Below are 15,330 nucleotides of genomic sequence, written 5' to 3'. Positions count from 1 at the left end.
CATTATGCAATCATGAAATCCCAGGGCTTAGAATATACATATATCTTTTCTAATCTTCTCTATTATATAACTCCATGACTAAATATCCTGTTTTGGAGCAAGTTAGAATTTAGGAACTAAAGACTGAATCGTGTAATTTTCTTGCCTAAATTTAAAATACAAATAATTACAATTCATCAAATCCTTTCTGTCCAAGGTTTGAATGCTATTTTTCATTTAGATGCCCAGAGAAAATAAAAGACACATTAACTTGCTAAACATTCATCCTAAACTCTATGGCAAAATATCACAGAAAACCACAGAAGGGAGCATGTGGCTAAGTGACATGGGGAAATCACTTATCTCTTTTAATCTGTCTCCATTTGTAAAATCAGAATGACAGCAACTGCTATGTTAAGTCATTTGTCCAGACTAAACAATTTAAGATATGTGAAGCACAGTACCTGGGACACATGGAGGTGACCAATAATAAATATTAATTAGTCCTTCTATTTCCAATTTCTTCTTTACGAATGGAAAAATATTTGAACAAAATACTTAGTTCATACTGCTTAGTATAAATAGTAAGCAAGCTGTAGGCACAATTATGCTATTAATACTCCTGTTGTGTGTAGATAAAAGCAACACAAAAGGATTATCACTGTTCATTAATGCATCATCAGTTGCAAATGCAACAGACAGAATTTATTTATGGACTGAACTATATATTCCTGATATCTATATTCAGTTTTTAGTTTTTCTTCACATTTTGTTTCAGTGTCCCATAACAAGAATTAATACGTAAACGTATTGGTGAAGTTCTACATGAAAAAAAAATACATATATATATATATATTATGGAATTTTCCTTAGATTCCTATTGGGTAAAAAATAAATAAAACTTGCCTAATTCAGCAAATTGTGTGATCTCATAGCCTTGACATCTTGTCTTTGAGTACTCAGTAGAAATCAACGTGAAGGTTTGTCAATTTTTTATATGATAAAATCATTACAGATGGCAAAATTCGCTTCTACTGGGACGTTGGTAGCATTCAGGATCCCTCAGAAAAACAGTAACTGTTCAGAGTTCCAAGTAGTTCATGTAGAAAAACATTAAGTGTGGGGGAATAGGAAGGGCAGGCAGAGTGAAGGCCAGAGAAAGCTGACCCAGGAAATCAGAATGTGCTGGGGAAACCCTGTGTCTTTGGTCTGCAAAGCCCCTATGCCTGCTGCTGCTTCTTGCAACAGAGGCTTCTGTTTTCTTCTACTTGCTAGAATTCTCATGAGTGTCTCTCACTGGTAAAATCGAACCTAGAAACCTTGTCCTCAGGAATTCTGGGATATAGAATTACTAGCCTTCTAGCCCCTGAGATACAGAAGAGAGCATAGAAGGGAATGCTTACTCTTCTTTTGAATATGATTTCAGAATGTGTTCAATAAATGGTAGTGAATATATGTGAAAATGATTGTAAGCTTTTTCATTCCATATTTTTAGTATTGATTTATAGGAATGTAGAATAGATTCTTTTAACTTTATCTTCCCTCCCCCTCTAGAACTAAACGCATGCAGACACATGAACACAGAGACACATGAACACAGAGACACAGGCATGTACGTGTGTACATACACACACACTTGATTATGTTTTTATATGCAGAAGACAGAAGCAGATGGTAGAAACTGTGAATTCCTAGCAACAGACTTTGAGACCACAATATCATTCTAGCAAAACAACAAAACATACTGCTCATGTAAACTGATCAATATACAACTCATTAAGAAGTCCAAATATTTCCAGCAATTTATTAAAGAATTAAATCAGTGGTGATCTAGACAAAGTTAATAATACATCTTCCTTGAGTCTCCACCCTCAGATCATTTTAGTTTTCCAGAGAAGATAAAAGAGAAATAAAAATAATTTAATTTTCTTTGGCAAGGAAAATTATTCAGAAAGACATAAGGAAATAGTTTCTATTTTTTAAGGCAGAACAGAACATGGGACTATAGTTTACCTAATATAAGGACGATTTTAAAAACAAAATAAATCAAACAAGTAAGCTGCTTCTTACCATTCACAAGGGCACCTCAATACAGATATCTTAGATTTGGAAAGCATAGGATTATAGCCTCTTAGTGCACGTGTGCACACGTGCAAACACACATAAGAAGTAAAAATGCATCTTTACTATCCAGGGAAACAATAAACAATAAGCCTCCAGGATAGTACAAGAAATAAAATACTCAAAGAGCTGAGATATTAAGGGAGAAATTGATACTGCTGTGGCATTTGCTTTATAATATCAGAGTCTATGTAAAGAACCTCAGGCTGCTACAAATAAATAATAAACTACCAGATTGTCAAACTATCTTCAAAACCCAATAGAGATAAAGCTTAGCATATTGGTCAGAGATGCTAATTCAATGAATGGTCAGTGCTCACAAGCTATGTATGAAAAAGAAAATCCTAGGTCGGGAAAGGATTTCCAGGGGTCATTTTCCCTCTCAGTAAGATTTCCTTTAATGAATAAGAGCTTTGTTTTTACCTTCTGCCTAAATTTATTCTGTTTGGTTAGGCTCCACAGACTTTAATATTTAGAGAACACTTTTATAAAATCTTACCTAAATTCCCGTATTTTTTTATTTATCTGCTCTTGAAAAACAAGATAAAACCATGATCACATAAAACAATCTAAGAGGTTTGGCCTGGAGTAGGATCTTCTGTATAGGGTTATCACTGATTTTTTTCCCTATTGTTGAAAATTTAGACTCAAACATTAAAATGTTGAAAATCAGCTGAGTGTCATTATTTATGATTAGTTTAGGAATAGTTGCTTATACTATCAATTGAAAAGATACAGAAAATAAATATATTGATTTCCTTCCCCAAAACTACCAGAATAACTGTTAATCAAACAAAATCCAGTTTATTACTGCAGTAAGAAAGTAGTTAACTTGAATGGTGTTAGTAGTTCCTTAGAAGGGGGAGGTTAAGTGTGGATAATCATAAGGTTTAAAGTTTTTGGTTGGAAAAGTTTAAGTTGGGTCTTTCCATGTTGGATTTTATTGGCATTGGCCAAACACTGTGTTACTAATGGCTTATGGTTGATGGACACAGTGAGGACATAGTCTTTATGAGTAAACAGTTGTTTGATAAGCAAGCAAGTTAGCTCAGTAGAGTCATCTATTGTCCCAAGAAGGGCTCCACCCAGATGTGAAACTTAATCTCCTGAGAAGTAAACTGCCTTAATGATCTATTGTTTGGATTAATGGAATTTGGGTGAGTTCCTGAGACTAGAAAGAATTTACTTGTTTTAGAGCATTTCCTTCATGGGCAAAAATCTCCTAGAACAAATAGGAGAGGCATGTTGATGTAGGGCCTCTGTTCTTAGTCTCCATAATGAAGCTATGTGGCTGCAGCCTTTCCATTATCATTACTTAATTCACATAATTCAGAAAATCAATATATCAATTTATATTTGGAGATATACCACAACATTTCATAAAGAATATAGAAGCATCTTCTTAGGCTTAGATCCACTTAAGAAAACATAGTTGATAAACACAGAAAACTGAGGTTATGTGTTTAATCTCGAGACATTAAGTCAACATAAACACAAGCCAACAGGCACAGCAATGAGTAGAAGACCTTTTGTCCTCTCTCTGAGCTGTTGTGATGTGAGAGCTGTGCTGGCTAATATCAAAATAATTTGCAACCTCTACAGCCCTAAGGAGGTGAGATGGAAGGCAGAACAAGGTGTAGCTGCAGAATCTGCAGGACTTTTCCTTTGCACAAGGAGATAGAAAATGCTCAGAGTGGAGTAAGGCTTCCAGGTCACATGTTTGTCTCCTTTATTATGACTCGGAACCCAGCACAGCAGTGTGTGAGGGTGTGAGGCTGCAGGTGGGCTGTGGGCAGAGGTTCCCAGCATCACTTCAGTCCTGTGAGTACATATGTGTGGCAGTGAGGGAAGTGGGATGGAGCCAAGAGTGAGCAGAAGAGTCATCTTCTCTCTGATCTCAACTGCAGTTAAGGAACATTTAGATTCATTTATCACAGCTTGCCAATTTCTCTGAGAGCGTAAAAAAAGGAAAGGATTTACTTCTGTATAAAAACAGACAACATTCAGATTTGTGCTTGTTTGAACTATATTTCTTTGTGCTTAGCTGATATGTGTGTGTGTGTGTGTGTGTGTGTGTGTGTGTGTGTGTATAATTTACAGGAATATTCAACAGAGAGAAATGCTTGCATTCTCTAAGAGTAGTACATTTTCTCAATTACCCAAGGAAGAGATATGAAAAGTTTGACATAGGATGCAAGTCCAGAACAGTATCTAAATGGCCTGGATCAGGTCACATTTTGGTTTTTGTTTTTAATTTAAAGCTACTTAAAAACATTCAATATTTGTTTAACACTTTAAACTTTTAATAACGTTTTTATACTTGTATTGTCAGGATTTTCATGTTGTAAAAAGAAAAAAAAAATGTCCAAAGGGAAATGTGTAAAAGCAAGAGAGAGACATATGTTATGGGTTAGAGTCAGGAATGTTCCCAGAGAACTAAAAATACTATAAAATCTTTAACTGTGGTGAAAAACATGTATTTTCCCAAGAATGACACAACTCATGAGTGACTTTTGCAAACACACTATATAAAAGTGAACCGTAGACAATAAGACAAAATTTCTAAAGGAATTTTTTTTTTCTCTAAAATTCTACTTCTCATCTTGCCTGAAGTGACACTTACTTGACAGACAATAATTCAATATAACCATCAAAAGAAAACTGGCCAATGAAGACTATTGCAGGTGATTGAGGAGGGGAATCAGTGAGAGATTGTAAGTAAAAGAAATTTAAATACCAGCTTTCTTCCACGAATAAAGGAGTTAGATATAATTTCTTCTTTCTCAAATAGAATGCTCAATGAACTTGTAAACTTTTCATTTTAAATACTTTTTAAATTTCATACTTTTAAAGGTATCTTCTATCCTTCCTACACTAAAAATTGCTATTAGAAACTTTGCTGGTACATTTTAAGTTTTGATCTGTTCTTTTCCTTTAAGTAAATTCAACCAGCTTTTGTTCAATAAATATCAGAATGATAACAAATGACAAAGTTTTCCACTTTAAAAGTACTTAATGATTTCCATTTTTCTCTCAAATACATTATCATAGAATCAGCAGTTCTATGTTTCTTGTTTATACTAATGTTTATAAAATAATGTCAAAAGGCAATACAGTATTCAAATAACTTTAAAATGTACTATTGTATATGCTAAAAATGGTGAACTAGCTGAAACAGGAATATTGACAATTAAATGTTGCCACATCAGTTAAGAGATGGAGGATAGTGAAGTTAACATTTGACCCTGGTATCCTAACTCTCAATTTGAGGTTCTTCTCTCTATCTCACTGCTTCTCTAAATAATTAAAATGAGGTAAGCACCATGGAAGTACACACTTTGTTGGTATTGTTCAGTTCTGTGTCCTTATGCACAGAATAACTTGAAACATATCAGGCCTATGATGAATGTTTGTAATATTTGTAGGGAGATACAATTTTTATCCATGTTGCACAGCATTTTTGCTCATTGTCTGTTCTTTGCAATAGATATACCAGGTGATAGTTATCCAACACAGAAACATATCCCATGACTTGGCAGTGGAACAGAAGAAGGGAAAGCTGAACCCAGAGACTGCAAATTTCACAGACAAGACAATAGAGAGAGATGTCAAGAGAAAAGGAAAAATTAGTGTGGGTGTCAGGTAGCAGGGGAAACACTCCATTTCCTGGTTGAATTAATGAGCTAGATGGCAGACCCCAGGTCCAGAAAGGCTGGGATAATATGCAGCAGATGAAAGTGGGCTCTCTTGTATAAAGGGGATAAAAAGGAGTGGGTAGTGATGCTTAGATGCAAAGCATTCATTTGATCACCTGCAAGAGATCTGCTATTGGAGCCCATGCAAAGGTAAGCTATGTATGTATAACTAGTCCCAACTTTTAAGAAAATAATCATTCAAGGGTTATAAAATGTGGTGGCAGATAACTTTGTCTACCAACATTCACATAATTATTGTAGTGTATTGGATATGCCTATAAGATTCCTTAGAGTTTTGCAGGTTATGTTATTGATTCCAAAAGTATGGTTCTAAACCTAGGAAAAATATCCTCTAAATGATATTACACAGGGTCATTAAGAGAAGCTAAAATAGAACAGGAGATATGGCTTAATTTATTTTAAACTTAAGTAGTAAATTGTTATTTGTTTATAAATAAAATAACTAAACAAATTACAGCCATGGATTGTTACATATGACTACAATGAAATGAATAAGCATAAATTTTGAATTCTTATCTTCCTTAATTAGTACCTTCATTAGGAAATAGGTAATTATTTCCCCCTCTTATGAAGCACCAAAATATATACTTCTAAATTAAATATTATACTTCAATATGTAAAACTTAAGCAACCATGTACACATATATAAGACACAAAATTGATAATTAGAACCATACAGGAAATAATCATCATCATAGTACCTAATGTAGACCAAGGTAAGTCCTTCGTAAATAGGATTCTATTTAATTTTCAGGCTTGGAAAGGTTGTTATTTTTTCTAAGGGCAAATAGCGGGTAAATAGCAGAAACAGTTTCTGAACAAGGGACTATTTGATTCTAAGTATTCATTAAACTATATGTCTAGAAAGCTTAAAATATTAATCTCTAAATAGTTTTCAATGAATGCAATATTTGTTCCTTTATAATAATCATATTTATCATTTTATCACTCTAAAATCACATATAGGTCTATTTTTCTCCATCATATGGTAAACTATCATAAACAAACTACCATAAATGAAATATTTTTATTTGAGCTTATTTCAAGAAATATAGTACTTTCTAGCTAGAATTGTTTCTATGGAACACTTAATTTCCATGCTGTAAACATGCTAGTGCGTCACCCTTGAAATACATACTGCTAAAGGAGAATTTATTTTTCAGTGCTATGACTTCCAGCTACTAATGGGAATTAGGCTGTGTAGTTTAGGTATCTCATTAATAGAAATTATTCTCTGTCTCATTTTCCATAAATTAACACAATTAAAAATAAGGTGTATCTACTTAATATATGACAAATTAATTTAAATATATTCCATGACAGCCTGATTCTATGTATCTATGCAAGAATTCAATGAATCTGGTCAAGAAAAACATCTAGACATCTTGACTCAGGTTTCCCTGCCTGAGTCAATTCATGTTGTTACTATCTCTCTGTCCAGAATAGAAAACTTAAAATTTTTGGCAGAAACTCTTTGGAATATTCATTATAAGAGGGAGATTTTGAGGGTCTTATGTTCCAATCCCAAACAATCAAGAAAAGAAAGGAATCAGAAACCAGAATCAGATTATCCCATTCAGATAGAAAATCAGAGGTCAAAAACAGAGAAGAGATTTATAGAAGGAAGATTCATAGGTTACAAAGCGTAGAGCACCAAAAAAAGAGAAAGATCAGTAGGAAAGGTGACACAGACAGTGAAATTGTTGGAGGCCTGGTGAGAATGTCTTTCCCTTCATCTGACCCTGTTATACTCCAACCCCACTCCTGCTGCTCAGGAGCTACGACACCAGCTAACCTGCTGGTGCTTGCCTCTTCTCCCACAACTCCCTGTTTGATAAGAATGCACCAGTTTGAGTTTCTGCATCCCCAAGAAGACAAGAAATATGGGAACAAACTGACCAGAGATGCCAAGAGAATATGACTGCAGGTGGTAGCAGGTGAGGAAGATACTGGCTTGGGGTTTGGAGAATCTTGTAAGGTTGTATTTCCAAACTAGTTTGATTATAAAGATTACCTAGAATAGGGATTTTTTTTCTTTTTTTTACAAATGGCCAGGTCTTCTCCTGGATATTTTAATTCTTGATATAAAGTAGGGCTCAAGAATCTATACTTTAATATATTCCCAAGTTGTGTTATGATTAAGAATGGCTGATAAACACTAGTACATGTTAGGATTAAGAGGTTTGTGGATGTTTAGCTTAGAAAAAGTACTAAAACATAGGAGCAACATAATTGTTGATTTTAATTATTCAAATTAAGGATGTGGGAAACAACCTGTAGACCTAAGTGTGGTCCTAGAAAATAACATATGAATTTAAGAGGTATCTTAATTGATTTCTTAAATTACTCTGTTATATAATAAACTTTATCAAACCAGTAGAAAATGCTTATAACAGGAAAATAAAAAAATCTATTAAACAAAAGGAAGATTAAAAACAATTAGCCATATAACCATCCTGCTAAAAATGAACCACTACTAATTTAACTGTATAATAACATTTCAACACTTCAGGGACATATTCCTGAAAAGTCTGCATCATATATGGATAAAATCTGTGTTTAGCAGATATTTGTGTAGAAAAACTTCAGAGAAATCTATTAAAAGTGATATTCAGTATATTAAAGACAGTATACAAACATTCAAGAGGGTCCCCTCTTCAAAATCAACTGTTTATTGGTAACTAAAGATACTTCTCCCATAAAAAATATTAGATATTTTATATTAAGATTGGACATTTTGGCCTTAGCAGGACCGAGTTGGGTAACACCAGGATTTCCAGGCAGGGTGGGCCAGGAGCTACCCTCAGCCTCAGCTCTGAATTAATTCCCCCCACCTGGGCGGTAGCATAGGAACCCTCCATGGTTCTGGCTTTTCTCCAGATGCTGTCAGCCCTTCCCACCCATGTCTCAGCTCCCCCACAGTTGGCCACACAACTTCCAGGTGTCTGCTCCTCTGGTGAGACTGGGCCGGGAGATGCTCTCCACAGCTCCTTGCCTGGGTGGGCAAGTCAGGCTCTAGGGCTGGCAGAAATCGTTGTTTGAGGGTCCCACCGAGTTCCATAGTGAGAGTGCTGCAGCTGAGCGGAGCGGCTGATTGGGACTACTGCTCACGTGCTGCAGAAAGCCTTCTTGGAATCTGACATGTTATCACTTTGGGACCGTTAGCCAGCTGCTCCTGACTTGGCCACATGAAGGCTCAGACTGTCCCAGCCTCTGAAGAGAACCAACACTATTAGCATATCTCTCACCACCATGAAGGCAAGGTATTTCAATGAAGAGTACCAGGAGGACATCTACAAATCCCAGACTGGCATGAGCAAGTTCTGAGGAATGGTGGAATAACCCAATGTATCTGGGGCACCTTTGGAGACAGCTGAGACAGAGCTACACAGGGCAGTGGCTGACACCCAATTCATAGCCCATCTTCTCCAGCCATGGAGCTGACAGGGTCATGCTGCTCCAGCCAGGTGTCAGGCCTGAGCCTCTGAGGTGGTAGAGCCAAATTCAGGATATTAGTCCAACAGAAACTTCCCAGCCCCACATAATATCAATTGGCAAGAGCTCTCCCAGAGATCTCCATCTAAACGCTAACACCCAGCTCCACTCAACAACCAGCAAGCTCTAGTGCTGGACACCCCATGACAAACAACTAACAAGTCAGGAACACAACCCCACCCATTAGCAGAGAGGCTGCCTAAAATCACAATAAGTTCACAGACACCCCAAAACACACCACCGGATGCAGCCCTGCCCACCAGAAAGACAAGATCCAGCCTCACCCACCAGAACACAGGCACCAGTCCCCTCCACCAAGAAGCCTACACAATCCACTGTACCAACCTTACCCACTGGGGGCAGACATCAAAAACAATGGGATTACGAACCTGCAGCCTGTGAAAAGGAGACCCCCAAAACAGTAAGTTAAGCAAAATGAGAAGACAGAGAAATACACAGCAGATGAAGGAGCAAGGTAAAAACTCACCCAAGCAAAAAAATGAAGAGGAAATAGGCAGTCTACCTGAAAAAGAATTCAGAGTAATGATAGTAAAGATGATCCAATATCTTGGAAATAGAATGGAGAAAATACAAGACACATTTAACAAGGACCTAGAAGACCTAAAGAGCAAACAAACAATGATGAACAACACAATAAATGAAATTTAAAATTCTCCAGAAGGAATCAATAGCAAAATAACTGAGGCAGAAGAATGGATAAGTGACCTGGAAGATAAAATAGTGGAAATAATTACCGTAGAGCAGAATAAAGAAAAAAGAAGGAAAAGAATTGAAAACAGTCTCAGAGACCTCTGGGACAACATTAAACACAAAAACATTCAAATTATAGGGGTCCCATAATTAAGAGACTGAGAAAATATTTGAAGAGATTATTGTTGAAAACTTCCCTAATATGGGAAAGGAAATAGTCAAACAAGTCCAGGAAGCACAGAGAGTCCCATACAGGATAAATCCAAGGAGAAACACACCAAGACACATATTAATCAAACTATCAAAAATTAAATACAGGGCTTCCCTGGTGGCGCAGTGGTTGGGGGTCCGCCTGCCGATGCGGGGGGCGCGGGTTCATGCCCCGGTCCAGGAGGATCCCACAAGCCGCGGAGCGGCTGGGCCCGTGAGCCATGGCCGCGGAGGCTGCGCGTCTGGAGCCTGTACTCTGCGACGGGAGAGGCCACGGCAGTGAGAGGCCCACGTACCACACACACACACAAAAAATTAAATACAAAGAAAAATTACTAAAAGCAGAAAGGGAAAAGCAACAAATAACATACAAGGGAATCCACATAAGGTTAACAACTGATCTTTTCAGCAGAAACACTGCAAGCCAGAAGGGTATGGCAGGACATATTTAAAGTGATGAAAGGGAAAAACCTACAACCAAGATTACTCTAACCAGCAAGGATCTCATTCAGATTCAACAGAGAAATTAAAACCTTTACCGACAAGCAAAAGCTAAGACATTTCAGCACCACCAAACCAGCTTTAAAACAAATGCTAAAGGAACTTCTCTAGGCAGGAAACAGAAGAGAAGGAAAAGACCTACAATAACAAACCTAAAACAATTAAGAAAATGGTAATAGGAACATACATATTGATAATTGCCTTAACTGTAAATGGATTAAATGCTCCAACAAAAACACATAGACTGGCTGAATGGATACAAAAATAAGACTCATGTGTATGCTGTCTACAAGAGATGCACTTCAGACCTAGGGACACATACAGACTGAAAGTGAGGGGATGGAAAAAGATATTCCATTCAAATGGAAATCAAAAGAAAGCTGGAGTAGCAATTCTCATATAAGACAAAATATACTTTAAAATAAAGACTATTACAAGAGACAAAGAAGGACACTACATAATGGTCAAGGGATCAATGCAAGAAAAAAATATAACAATTGTAAATATTTACGCACCAAACACAGGAGCACCTCAATACATAAGGCAACTGCTAAGAGACGTAAAACAGGAAATCGACAGTAACACAATAATATTAGGGGACTTTAACATCCCACTTTCACCAATGGACAGATCAACTAAAATGAAAATAAATAAGGAAACACAATCTTTAAATGACACATTAAACAAGATGGACTTAACTGAAATTTATAGGACATTCTAGCCAAAAACAATAGAATACACTTTCTTCTCAAGTGTTCATGGAACATTCTCCAGGGTAGATCATATCTGGGGTCACAAATCAAGCCTTGGTAAATTTAAGAAAAGTGAAATTGTATCAAGTATCTTTTCTGACCACAAGGGTATGAGACTAGATATCAATTACAGGAAACAAACTGTAGAAAATAAAAACACATGGAGGCTAAACAATACACTACTAAATAACCAAGAGACAATTGAAGAAATCAAAGAGGAAATCAAAAAATACCTAGAAACAAATGACAAAGAAAACACAACGACCCAAAACCTATGGGATGCAACAAAAGCAGTTCTAAGAGGGAAGTTTATAGCAATTCAATCCTACCTTAAGAAACAGGAAACATCTCGAATAAACAACCTAACCTTACACCTAAAGCAATCAGAGAAAGAAGAACAAAAGAAAACCCCAAAGTTAGTAGAAGGAAAGGAATCATAAAGATAAGATCAGAAATAAATGAAAAAGAAGTGAAGGAAACAATAGCAAAGATCAATAAAACTAAAAGCTGGTTCTTGGAGAAGATAAACAAAAATGATAAACCATTAGCCAGACTCATCAAGAAAAAAAAGGAAAAGACTCAAATCAATAGAATTAAAAATGAAAAAGGAGAAGTAACAACTGACACTGCAGAAATACAAAGGATCACAAGAGATTATGACAAGCAACTATATGCCAATAAAATGGACAATCTGGAAGAAAAGGACAAATTCTTAGAAAAGCACAACCTTCTGAGACAGAACCAGGAAGAAATAGAAAATATAAACAGACCAATCACAATCACTGAAATTGAAACTGTGATTAAAAATCTTCCAACAAACAAAAGCCCAGGACCAGATGGCTTCATAGGCAAATTCTATCAAACATTTAGAGAAGAGCTAACACCTATCCTTCTCAAACTCTTCCAAAATATAGCAGAGGAAGGAACACTCCCAAACTCATTCTATGAGGCCACCATCACCCTGATACCAAAACCAGACACATATGTCACAAAGAAAGAAAACTAGAGGCCAATATCACTTATGAACGTTGATGCAAAAATCCTCAACAAAATACTAGCAAACAGAATCCAACAACACATTAAAAGGATCATACACCATGATCAGGTGGGGTTTATCCCAGGAATAGAAGGATTCTTCAATATACACAAATCAATCAATGTGATACACTATATTAACAAATTGAAGGAGAAAAACCAAATGATCATCTCAATTGATGCAGAAAAAGCTTTCGACAAAATTCAACACCCATTTATGATAAAAACCCTGCAGAAAGTAGGCATAGAGAGAACCAACCTCAACATAATAAAGGCCATATATGAGAAACCCACAGCCAACATCATTCTCAACGGTGAAAACTGAAACCATTTCCACTAAGATGAGGAACAAGACAAGGTTGCCCACTCTCACCACAATTATTCAACATAGTTTTGGAAGTTTTAGCCACAGCAATCAGAGAAAAAGAAATAAAAGGAATCCAAATGGCAAAGAAGCAGTAAAGGTGTAACTGTTTGCATATGACATGATACTATACATAGAGAATCCTAAAGATGCTAACAGAAAAATACTAGAGCTAATCAATGAATTTGGTAAACTAGCAGGATACAAAATTAATGCACAGAAATATCATGCATTCCTATACACTAACAACGAAAAATATGAAAGAGAAATTAAGGAAACACTCCCGTTTACCACTGCAACAAAAAGAATAAAATACCTATGGATAAAGCTACCTAAAGAGACAAAAGACCTGTATGCAGAAAACTGTAAGACAATGGTGAAAGTAATTAAAGATACAAACAGATGGAAAGCTATACTATGTTCTTGTATTGGAATAATCAGCATTGTGAAAATGACTATACTACCCAAAGCAATCTACAGATTCAGTGCAATCCCTATTAAGCTACCCATGGCATTTTTCACAGAACTAAAACAAAGAGTTTCACAATTTGTATGGAAACACAAAAGACCCCTAATAGCCAAAGCAATCTTGAGAAAGAAAAACGGAGCTGGAGGAATCAGGCTCCCAGACTTCAGACTATACTACAGAGCTACAGTAATCAAGACAGTTTGGTACTGGCACAAAAACAGAAATATAGATAAATGGAACAGGAAAGAAAGCCCAGAGTTACAGCCATGCACTTTTTGTGACCTTATCTTTGATAAAGGAGGCAAGAATATACCATGGAGAAAAGATAGCCTCTTCAATAAGTGCTGCTGGGAAAACTGGATAGCTACATGTAAAAGAATGAAATTAAAACACTCCCTAACACCATACACAAAAATAAACTCAAAATGGATTAAAGACCTAAATGTAAGGCCAGACACTATCAAACTCTTAGAGGAAAACATAGGCAGAACACTCTGTGACATAAATCACAGCAAGATCCTTTTTGACCCATCTCCTAGAGAAAGGGAAATAAAAACAAAAATAAACAAATGGGACTTACTGAAACTTAAAAGCTTTTGCACAGCAAAGGAAACCATAAAGAAAACAAAAAGACAACTCTCAGAATGGGAAAAAATATTTGCAAACGAATCAACATACAAAGGATTAACTCCAAAATTTACAAGCAGCTCATACAGCTCAATATCAAAAAAACAAACAACCGAATCCAAAAATGGGCAGAAGACCTAAATAGACATTTCTCCAAAGAAGATACACAGATGGCCATCAAACACATGAAGGAATGCTTAACATCACTAATTATTAGAGAAATGGAAATCAAAACTTCAATGAGGTATCTCCTCACACTGGCCAGAATGGCCATCATCTAGAGATCTACAAACAATAAATGATGGAGAGGGTGTGGAGAAAAGGGAACCCTCTTGCACTGTTGGTGGGAATGTAAATTGATACAGCCACTCTGGAGAACAGTATGGAGGTTCCTTAAAAAACTAAAAGTAGATATACTATATGACAAAGGAATCCCACTACTGGACATATTCCCGGACAATATCATAATTCAAAAAGAGTCATGTACCACAATGTTCACTGCAGCACTATTTACGATATCCAGGACATGGAAGCAACCTGTGTCCATCAACAGATGAATGGATAAAGAAGATGTGGTACATATATACAATGGAATATTACTCAGCCATAAAAAGGAATGAAATTGAGTTATCTGTAGTGAGGTGGATGGACCTAGAGTACATCATACAGAGTTAAGTCAGAAAGAGAAAAACAAATACCATATGCTAACACTATATATGGAATTCAAAAAAAAAAAAAAGGTTCTGAAGAACCTAGGGGCAGGACAGGAATAAAGATGCAGATGTGGAGAGGGGACTTAAGGACACGGGGAGGGGGAGGGGGTGGGCTGGGACGAGGTGAGAGAGTGGTATGGTCTTATATACACTATCAATTGTAGAACAGATAGCTAGTGGGAAGCAGCCGCATAGCACAGGGAGATCAGCTCAGTGCTTTGTGACCACCTAGAAGGGTGGGATAGGGAGGGTGGGAGGGAGACACAAGAGGGAAGGGATATGGGGATATGTGTATACATATGGCTGATTCACTTTGTTATACAGCAGAAACTAATGCACCATTGTAGAACAATTATATTCCAATAAAGATGTTGAAAAAAAGAAAAAGAAAAAAAAAGATTGGACGTTTGTGTTGTGTTGGCTAGGTCTGTGAAGGGATATAAAGGCTTATCCACACTTCCCCCTGGAAGGCAGAAATATTTAGATTAACCAAGTTTAGCCAACTTTCAGAGTCTCCCCTTAGTAATTGAACAATCTAATATTTGGAGAAAAAAGAAGAATTAAAAAATAAAAAAGTGTTCCTGAAAGACATTCATCAATTTTTCACAAATCATTGCAATCTTTTGAGGGAGATTCT

The sequence above is a fragment of the Pseudorca crassidens genome, chromosome 14 (assembly GCF_039906515.1).
Source record: "Pseudorca crassidens isolate mPseCra1 chromosome 14, mPseCra1.hap1, whole genome shotgun sequence".
Lineage (NCBI taxonomy): Eukaryota > Metazoa > Chordata > Mammalia > Artiodactyla > Delphinidae > Pseudorca > Pseudorca crassidens.
The sequence above is the reverse complement of the archived record's forward strand: the minus strand, read 5'-3'. Positions refer to the sequence as shown.